Here is a 9,880-nt window from a genome sequence, read left to right as displayed (position 1 = left end):
TATCAATTTCACTTGAAGCTTACTTGTAGTTTCAGGCTTGGTCAAGCGCGATACAAACCATGTAGTAGGAGTCCCCCAAGTCGCCGAGTTAGGGGATCTGCTAAAAGAGGTGACATACAAGGTAAGCAATCATAGCTCCAAGCAATCAGTCCCAGATCAGAAGTTTGATTTCGAGTTCCAGCTGATTGTTCTCATTCTCCCTATCTTGCAGGCAACATGAAGGATAAAGAGAAGAAAAATGAGAAAAGATGATATGAGATACTTTTGCTTTTGAAGAAATAACTTTCCACAGGCTTATTCTTGAACTGGGCTGGAGGGTTTTCTGGTTTCCTCCAGAGTATAAGGCCGACTGAAAAATTTGAGGGTCAAAATAAGTCCATCAAATCTAGAGTACGTTCGACCCTGCTGATATGGGATACTTTTGCTGTTGACAAAGTAGTGGATGTATCGGCACCTGTTCTATTACGCTTGTCTCCATATGCTTCCTTGTATCCTTTTCACTTGCCCTATCTGTTCCTCAGGCAGATGTGGTATCTTCTCTGGAAGCATAAGATGTTGAAGATGAGTACTCGAGAGCAATGCCAGGTAAGTAATCAGGTAAGGGGTTCCAGGCAGTCAGTTCCTGATTGGAAGCTTGATTTCAAGTGCTGATTGATTGCTTTCTTTCTCCTTATCTTGCAGGTAAGAACAAGGCGAAAGGAAAAGACAGGGAAAAAGCATAATATGGGATACTCTTGCTTTTAACCCTGATGATATAAGATATTCTTGTTCTGGTGTAGCTTGTTTGCAGAGGTATTATCTGGGGGAAATAAAGCTGAGTATTTCGAGAGGCTTCGTTGGGAGTGCCCTTTCAGATATGAGGAAGGGTTGAGCATTTTTGCAGGTCTGTCTGTCTGTTGAGGATAGAGGTTGACATATATAGGAGTCTCCCTAACAACAAGTAGTAATGCTATTCCTTTACCCTACTTGGTCATAGCACGATAGTGGGAGCTGCCAGCTTCACGTGTTTTAACTCTGTCAAAGCACTTTGAAAAAGTGGTCTGTGGTATCTAGAAAGCTGATGTTGCGTGTGAAGATTACATACAAGCTTTATCTAAGGAGATCTGGCTCTCGAAGTTGAGAAAACGGTGCCTCTTCGATTTTTAAACAAGCAATCCTGTCGGGGATCTGGCTTTCGAGATTCGGAGAACGGTACCTCTTTGATTTTTGATAAAGCAATCCTGCTGGGAGTTTGGCTCTCAAGATTCGGAGAGCGTTGTCTCTTCGATTTTTGAGAAAGTAATCATGTTGGGAGTCTGGCTCTCGAGATTCGGAGGGCGGTGCCTCTTCGATTTTAGAGCAAACAATCTTGTTGGGAGTGTTTTCTCGAATGTGAGTAAAGGTTGGGCATGTTTGCTAGTCTACCTTGCCATGGAGCACAGAGGTTGACACATAGGGACTTTCCAATTATCCAGCAGTGGTGCTGTTCCTTTACCCTTGTGGGTAATAATATGGTAGTTAGACCTTCAAAATTTATGTGTCTAAACTTTGTTAGTGCTGTTTCTTTGCTATTCTTTTACCCTTCTTGGTCATAGCGATGTAGTGGGAGCTGCAAGCTTCACGTTTCTAAACTTTGTCAGAGATCTTTGCCAAAGTTATCTGTGGTACCCATGAGCTGATGTTGTGTGTGGAAAGTGGATGATTGAACAATAAGATTCACGTGCTTTCTACTTCACCAAAATCTTCGACAGAATGCCCGGAATTTCTGCAAAGCTGAGTGTGCATGTGACAGGTGCTGACAAGGCTGAAAAAGCAGGTGCCTCTTCGATTTCTGAGATCGGCCCTCGTGGTCTCTGAGCAGCCCAGGTTTTAAGAAAGCAAGCGCCTCTTCGATTTCTGAGATTGGCCATCGTGGTCTCTGAGCAGCCCAGCTTTTGAGAAAGCAAGCGCCTCTTCGATTTCTGAGATCGACCTTCGTGGTCTTTGAACAGCCCAACTTTTGAGAAAGCAAATGCCTCTTCGATTTCTGAGATCGGTCCTCGTGGTCTCTGAGCAGCCCAGCTTTTTGAGAAAGCAAACGCCTCTTCAATTTCTCAGCAGGCACCTCTTCGATTTCTAAAGCTCCGTCGAGTGCAGATTTTTATAGAGGCTGGCATTAAGTTCCAAAGCACACTTGAATCTCTACCGATAAAAGCTCCCTTCTTGCACTTCTAAGATCTTAATTTGTCCGACCTCTTCTCTCTTCAACACATTTGAAAATGTCTGGCCCCTCCGACCGTCGTTTTGACTTGAACCTTGTTGAAGAGGCAGCCACACCTTCTCTAGACAACATACGGCGCCCATCCTTCTTATCCCCTATTGGTCCTCTTACCGTTGGGGATTCCTGAAGGATTATTTTGTGAAAACATGTTCATTTGAGCAACATCATATAGCATGCAATTAACAATTAAAGGCGGAATCATGCTTGCATACACTCAAAAACAAAACATTACCCATGAAATTCAAAGCCTAGTAGATTGGTGAACCAAGAATCAACTCAAAAACAAAGTGAGTTGATAAATATACCTTTGTAGATTCCTCTTTGCATAAGTAAAGGCTAATCATCCAAAGAGATAGGGCCTTCATTCCTTGCTTCTTAGATCCATGGATTTGGATGGAAGAATATGGTTCTCCAAGTTCCCAAAATTGAGAACCTCTAAGTCTCTTCACCAAGGTTAGATTGTAGAAGAAAATGAGTGACCTTGGAGTAGTAGGATTGCTAGATGTACCCTCCAAGGTGGCCTTCCTTCTAGAGAGAAAAATGAGAAACATGTTCTCTCTAATTATCTCCAAAAGGAAGCCTTAATGAATTTTAGGCTATAAAGTCATTTATATAGTCACTTATTTAAGTGACCTAAACAACCAAAACCCTAATTCATCACACACATGGCCGGCCATATTGGGATTTTTGGGCTTTTGGGCCTTTGTGAATCTTTATTCATTAAATTGTCATACAACTTAAGTTAATGGGCTTGACGTTGGAAGCCCATTAGGCCTTAAGGTCCAAAACTATCCCGAGGTCTTTAACGAACTTATTCGTTTGATTAATTAACATATTAATTAATCCTTGTCATAAATAATTAAACTATTTAATTATTCTTACTCATCTCCATTGTTTCTTCAATCTTCACCTTTTATGGTGTGCAATCCACTAGGTTCCTTTTAGCGAGGTAGTGGGCGATTAAAACCATTTTACATCGATTGTGAATTGAAACTATTTTCAATTCTCCCTTTAGTGATTACACACGTTTAGGGCTTCCACAAACCATGAGTGACACCTAGCAGCATATCATGGTTACCCAAGCTAATAAGAAGAGGTGGAGAACCTATTCAGTTTGAGATTACAAATGCAATACGGTCTTTCTCTAATCTAATACTCTTGACCACATTGTTTGGTTTGATAGTTTATTTGCTCATGTCTACTATCCAATGTGTGTCTTGTGCTTATATGATTACCTTGAATGTGATTCGGAACGCATTCCCAAATCTCATTCATACTCTGGCCAGAGATTCAAATCATATCATAGAGTATTCTCCCTCAAGCGGTTTGAAGGTTAGAGATCCCTTGTTGCGCATTCACTTGTCTCCATAGCTAAGTGGCTTGACCCCAACGATGCCGTGGACACCCCGATGGGGTGACTTTGACATAATCAAAGATCAAGGACTTAACCACAAGACAACTGTGATGCCTCAGGTCAAATGACTAATTTGCATTATCCCAAACGTGAGTTCTCATGTGACATGGAATATGAGAACTCTTCTTTGATTGCGTTCAGTGAACTCATTCTCTATTGAGCACCTACCGTACTTGTCTTGATGTCACACACACTAATGACTCGAGACTAATCACTCTCCCTGAGAGAAGACATAGTACGTACCGATCTTGACGGACTGTCAATGCCCAATTGGCAATCCTATGATCAGGAACGTTTAGGATGTGTCTACGAAAGAATGGTCTCATGAATCTAACTTCATTAGATTGCATTCTCCCAATCACATATTCCTTGGACTTTATTGTTTAAGCATATAACATTTATATGAGACGGCTCAAACAATAATCTTTGCCCTTTATATGTAAAACTAGATTAGTTTAACATGTGAAATGTTCGTAAAGTATCATCACATGATTGGCTTTAGGGCACATTTCCAACAATTCCGTGATGAAGAATGATATGACCGCTGCGGTGGTGGCCATGAACCTTCTCACTCCCAAAGATAACAGACTATTTTCCAAACGGTCTGATGAGTTGGTTGTTAAGGATTCTCTGGCCCTTAGTGTTCAGTGTGCAGGTTCTGTGTCTAATATGGTCCAACACCTATTTGCTCGAACCCGCCAAGTTGAATCATTAGCGGCTGAAGTGATGAGTCTCAAACAGGAGATTAGAGGGCTCAAGCATGAGAATAAACAGTTGCACCGGCTCGCACATGACTATGCTCCAAACATGAAGAGGAAGCTTGACTAGATGAAGGAATCTGATGGTCAGATTTTACATGATCATCAGAGGTTTGTGGGTTTGTGGGTTTGTTCCAAAGGCATTTATTGCCTTCGTCTTCTGGGGCTGTAACGCGTAATGAAGCTCCAAATGATCAACCTTCGATGCCTCCTCCTTCTAGGGTCTGTCCAGTACTGAGGCTCTGAATGATCCCCCTCCAGTGCCTTCTCTTTTTGGGGCTTTACCGACTGCTGAGACTTCTCCTAAGCAACCTTTGTGATGGCTCCCTCTTGTTTGTTTATTTTGACTCATGTATATGTACATATTTGTAACTTATCGGAGATATCAATAAATAAGTTTTGCTTCATTTCAACGTATTGTGTTAAATACACCAAAGCCTTCTTCACTAAGTTCTTTGAATTTTTCTTTTGTTGAAGCTTGTATGTTGAAGCTTCGTGAGTGGAGCATGTAGGTTGAGGTAGTGTTCCTTTAATTTCCCGAGTGGGGTCGGCTATATGAATCTTAGAACGCCATTGTGCTCGATCATGTGTCATGTCCTCCATTAGATCCATGTACTCTAAGTCTTTTCTTAGAGTCTCTTCCAAAGTTTTCATAGGTCTTCATCTACCCCTTCGGCCCTAAACCTCTATCCCGTAGTCGCATCTTCTAACCGAAGCGTCAGTAGGCTTTATTTGCACATGTCCAAACCACCGTAACCGATTTTCTCTCAACTTTCCTACAATTTCGGCTACTCCTACTTTACCTTGGATATCCTCATTCTTAATCTTATCCTTTCTCGTGTGCCCACACATCCAACGAAGCATCCTCATCTCCGCTACACCCATTTTGTGTACGTGTTGATGCTTCACCTCCCAACATTCTGTGCCATACAGCATCGCCGGCCTTATTGTCGTCCTATAAAATTTTCCCTTGAGCTTCAGTGGCCTACGACGGTCACACAACACACCGGATGCACTCTTCCACTTCATCTATCTAGCTTGTATTCTATGGTTGAGATCTCCATCTAATTCTCCGTTCTTTTGCAAGATAGATCCTAAGTAGTGAAAACGGTCGCTCTTTGGTATTTCCTGATCTCCGATCCTCACCCCTAACTCATTTTGGCCTCCATTTGCACTGATCTTACACTCCATATATTCTGTCTTTGATCAGCTTAGGCGAAGATCTTTAGATTCCAACACTTCTCTCCAAAGGTTAAGCTTCACATTTACCTCTTCCTGAGTTTCATCTATCAACACTATATCGTCTGCGAAAAGCATACACCAAGGAATATCATCTTGAATATGTCATGTTAACTCATCCATTACCAACGCAAAAAGGTAAGGACTTAAGGATGAGCCTTGATGTAATCCTACAGTTATGGGAAAGCTTTCGGTTTGTCCTTCATGAGTTCTTACGGCAGTCTTTGCTCCTTCATACATATCCTTTATAGCTTGGATATATGCTACTCGTACTCCTTTCTTCTCTAAAATCTTCCAAAGAATCTCTCTTGGGACCCTATCATACACTTTTTCCAAATCTATAAAGATCATGTGTAAATCCTTTTTCCCATCTGTATATCTTTCCATCAATCTTCGTAAGAGATAGATTGCCTTCATGGTTGAGCGCCCTGGCATGAACCCGAATTGGTTGTCCGAAACCCGTGTCTCTTACCTCAATCTATGCTCAATGACTCTCTCCCAAAGCTTCATTGTATGACTCATTAGCTTAATACCCCTATAGTTCATGCAATTTTGTACGTCGCCCTTATTCTTGTAGATAGGCACCAAAGTGCTCTTTCGCCACTCATTTGGCATCTTCTTCGTTTTCAAAATCCTATTGAAAATGTCAGTGAGCCATGCTATACATGTCTCTCCCAAGACTTTCCACACTTCGATCGGTATAACGTCTAGGCCCACTGCTTTTCTATGCTTCATCTTCTTCAAAGCTATAACCACTTATTCCTTCCTGATTCGACGATAAAATGAGTAGTTTCTACACTCTTCTGAGTTACTCAACTCCCCTAAAGAAGTACTCCTTTCATGTCCTTCAATGAAAAGATTATGAAAATAACCTCTCCATCTATCTTTGACCGCGTTCTCTGTAACAAGAACCTTTCCATCCTCATCCTTGATGCACCTTACTTGGTTTAGGTCCATTATCTTATTTTCCCTTGCTCTAGCTAGTTTATAGATATCCAACTCTCCTTCTTTGGTATCTAGTCGCTTATACATATCGTCATAAGCCGCTAACTTAGCTTCTCTCACAGCTTTCTTCGCCTCTTACTTCGCTCTTCTATACCTTTCACCATTTTCATCGGTCCTATCCTTGTATAAGGCTTTACAACATTCCTTCTTAGCCTTCACCTTTGTTTGTACCTCCTCATTCCACCACCAAGATTCCTTTTGGTATGGAGCAAAGCCCTTGGACTCTCCTAATACCTCTTTTGCTACTTTTCGGATACAACTAGCCATGGAATCCCACCTTTGGCTAGCTTCCCCCTTTCGATCCCACACACACTGGGTGATTACTTTCTCTTTGAAAATGGCTTGTTTTTCTTCTTTTAGATTCCACCATCTAGTCTTTGGGTACTTCCAAGTCTTGTTCTTTTTTCTCACTCTTTTGATATGTACATACATCACCAACAAGCGATGCTGATTAGCCAAGCTCTCTCCCGGTATAACTTTGCAATCCTTACAAGTTATACGATCCCCTTTCCTCATTAGAAGAAAATCTATTTGTGTTTTTGACGACCCACTCTTGTAGGTGATCACATGTTCTTCTCTCTTCTTAAAGAAGGTGTTGGCTAAAAAGAGATCATATGCTATTGCAAAATCCAAGATAGCTTCCCTATCCTCGTTTCTCTCCCCAAAACCATGGCCACCATGAAAACCTCCATAGTTGCCTGTCTCTCTGCCCATGTGTCCATTTAAATCTCTTCCTATAAATAACTTCTTCGTCTGAGCAATTCCTTGCACCAAATCTCCAAGGTCTTCCCAAAATTTCTCCTTCGAACTCGTATCCAACCCTACTTTAGGTGTGTACGCACTAATCAAATTGATGAGTTCTTGTCCTATTACAATCTTGATTGCCATGATTCTATCTCCTACCCTCTTGACATCTACAACATCTTGTGTCAAGGTCTTGTCCACGATGATGCCAACACCGTTTCTCGTTCTATTTATGCCTGAATACCAAAGTTTAAACCCTGAGTTTTCTAGATCCTTTGCCTTAAGACCAACCCATTTAGTTTCTTGTAGGCATATAATATTTATCCTTCTCCTCACCATAACTTCCACTACTTCCATAGATTTTCCCGTTAAGGTTCCTATATTCCACGTTCCTAAACACATTCTACTCTCTTGAACTCTACCCTTCTGTCCTAGCTTCTTCACCCTCCCCCGTCTAATAGGATCAAAGTACTTCTTTTATGTGTCCTGTGTAAAGTTGATAGGAGCAATGCTCCCAAACAACTTTGAGTGGAGTCGTTCAAAAAGAGGTTTCTATGGCCCCCTTGCTCATTTAACACTGCATCCGGGTGCCGATGGAGATACAGCGACCCTTGCTCACTTATCACTGTGCTCGGGCCACACAGCGCGCCATTTACGGGTGACGCCCTAGCTTTAGCGCGATTTCGTTCTGGATTCATTTTCATAAGGATTCGACGTAACCGAGGAGTGCCGGTTGTCGAATACCTGACACCCTCCCCCTCCTCCTTTATCCGAGCTTGGGACTGGCAATGTAAGATAAACTTACACATGCGAAATTAAACTATAACATGATAAATGACAGAAAAATAACTTTACCAAGTTTTCTAATTTAATTTTCTTTTAAGGTCTTAATCATACAAGCTACGCTCTGATACCACATGTAAAACTTTAATAGCCTATATAGATTAAAACACATGTAAGTAACTAACCTGGAGATGCCATGCTCGAAACCTCGGTGTGCAAAGAGTCTTCTACGATGTACTGATCCTTAGCAATCAAACCGTATGGGGAGTTTGTGACTATTGCGTGCATCAGCAAACGCAGGGACCTTCACTTATATAGGCATATTAACCTAATAGGCTTAGCCCATCATTGAGACCTAATAGGTAACTGAATATGTCTATATCTCCTTAACCAATCAGGATTAGGAACCCCTTTAGCAAGAATAACAACTTAATATTACATTCCTTTTGCAACCGGTAAAGTCCAAGTTAATTCCCTAATCCTATAACTTGATCCTCAAGTAACATACAATGATTGTGAGACCACAAAATCTTGTGAGAACCAGATTTTACTCCAACACATATTCAATCAAATATTTGGCTACATCCTTGATTCTCCTCCTCCTTAACATAATCTAATTGGTTTTACACACTTTTGTAAATTCCACAGGATAAATTAGTTTCTTAAAATGATAAATTAGTTTGTATAATCTTCCTTACTTTCTACTAACTCACATGAACAAAAAATATTTATAATTCACTATAAAAGATTTAGAATATTTTCACAAACATCATCTGAATGGATCTGCCAAAATACCACCCAAATAAGAACTCTTGCGAGTTTGCAACCCAGACTCTATTGTTGAAAGTTTCTCAAAATAATATAAATAATCATATCGCCCATGTAGATGAACTCGTGCAATAAACCAATCTTCAAGCCAAAGCCCTATTTCAACAACTTTAACCATACACACCAAAACCTAATTTGGTTTCTTCCTAATTTGAGTGGTAGCCTAATGAGAACTTCCATCCTTCTGGGTTAAAGATTTTTCAAAAATAATAACATTTATTGGTACTGTAGATCCACATGAGGCCAGACAACCGCTATGTAATGACCCGTCCTAAATTTTACGAATTTCGAAACGTCGAAGGTAAATTGGTAATTTCACATCGGGAGATATTTTATGTTGTCTTTTATGGGCTTGCTTTGTGTGCCGTGTGGAACCCGCATCCCACTCAAACTCTCATTCTCTCTTGCCCTGTGTCCTTTCCTCTCCCCCCAAAACTCTCGATTCTCTCTCATCTCTTCCCTCAGCTTTCTCTCTTATCTCCATCCGTCATTCTCTCATCCCCCGAGCACACCCACACACACATACACACTGGACCACTTGCTCACCATCCTCTTCGATGAGCACCACAAACCATCATGATTTGTGGGCCTCCTCTCTCCCCCTCTCATGACTCGTCTCCCCTCTCTCTTAGTTTTCTCTCTCTCTCTCCCTTCACTCCCAGACTCTCTCCATCCAATGTAAATCGAAGAAAACCACACCACCATCGCCAATTTTCCATGGTAGAAAATCTGTCACCAACCACCATTCCCCGACCATCTCTTGCATCCTCGAAACTTGAACGGAGACGCACGAACCACCAAGCTACGATGCGGGGGAGGAATTCCAGCGAGATTACTCGTCTTCCCGATTAAGGTAAACCTCGCGATATT

Source organism: Malus domestica, chromosome 07, assembly GCF_042453785.1.
Source record: "Malus domestica chromosome 07, GDT2T_hap1".
NCBI lineage: Eukaryota > Viridiplantae > Streptophyta > Magnoliopsida > Rosales > Rosaceae > Malus > Malus domestica.
Note: the sequence above shows the minus strand (reverse complement) of the source record.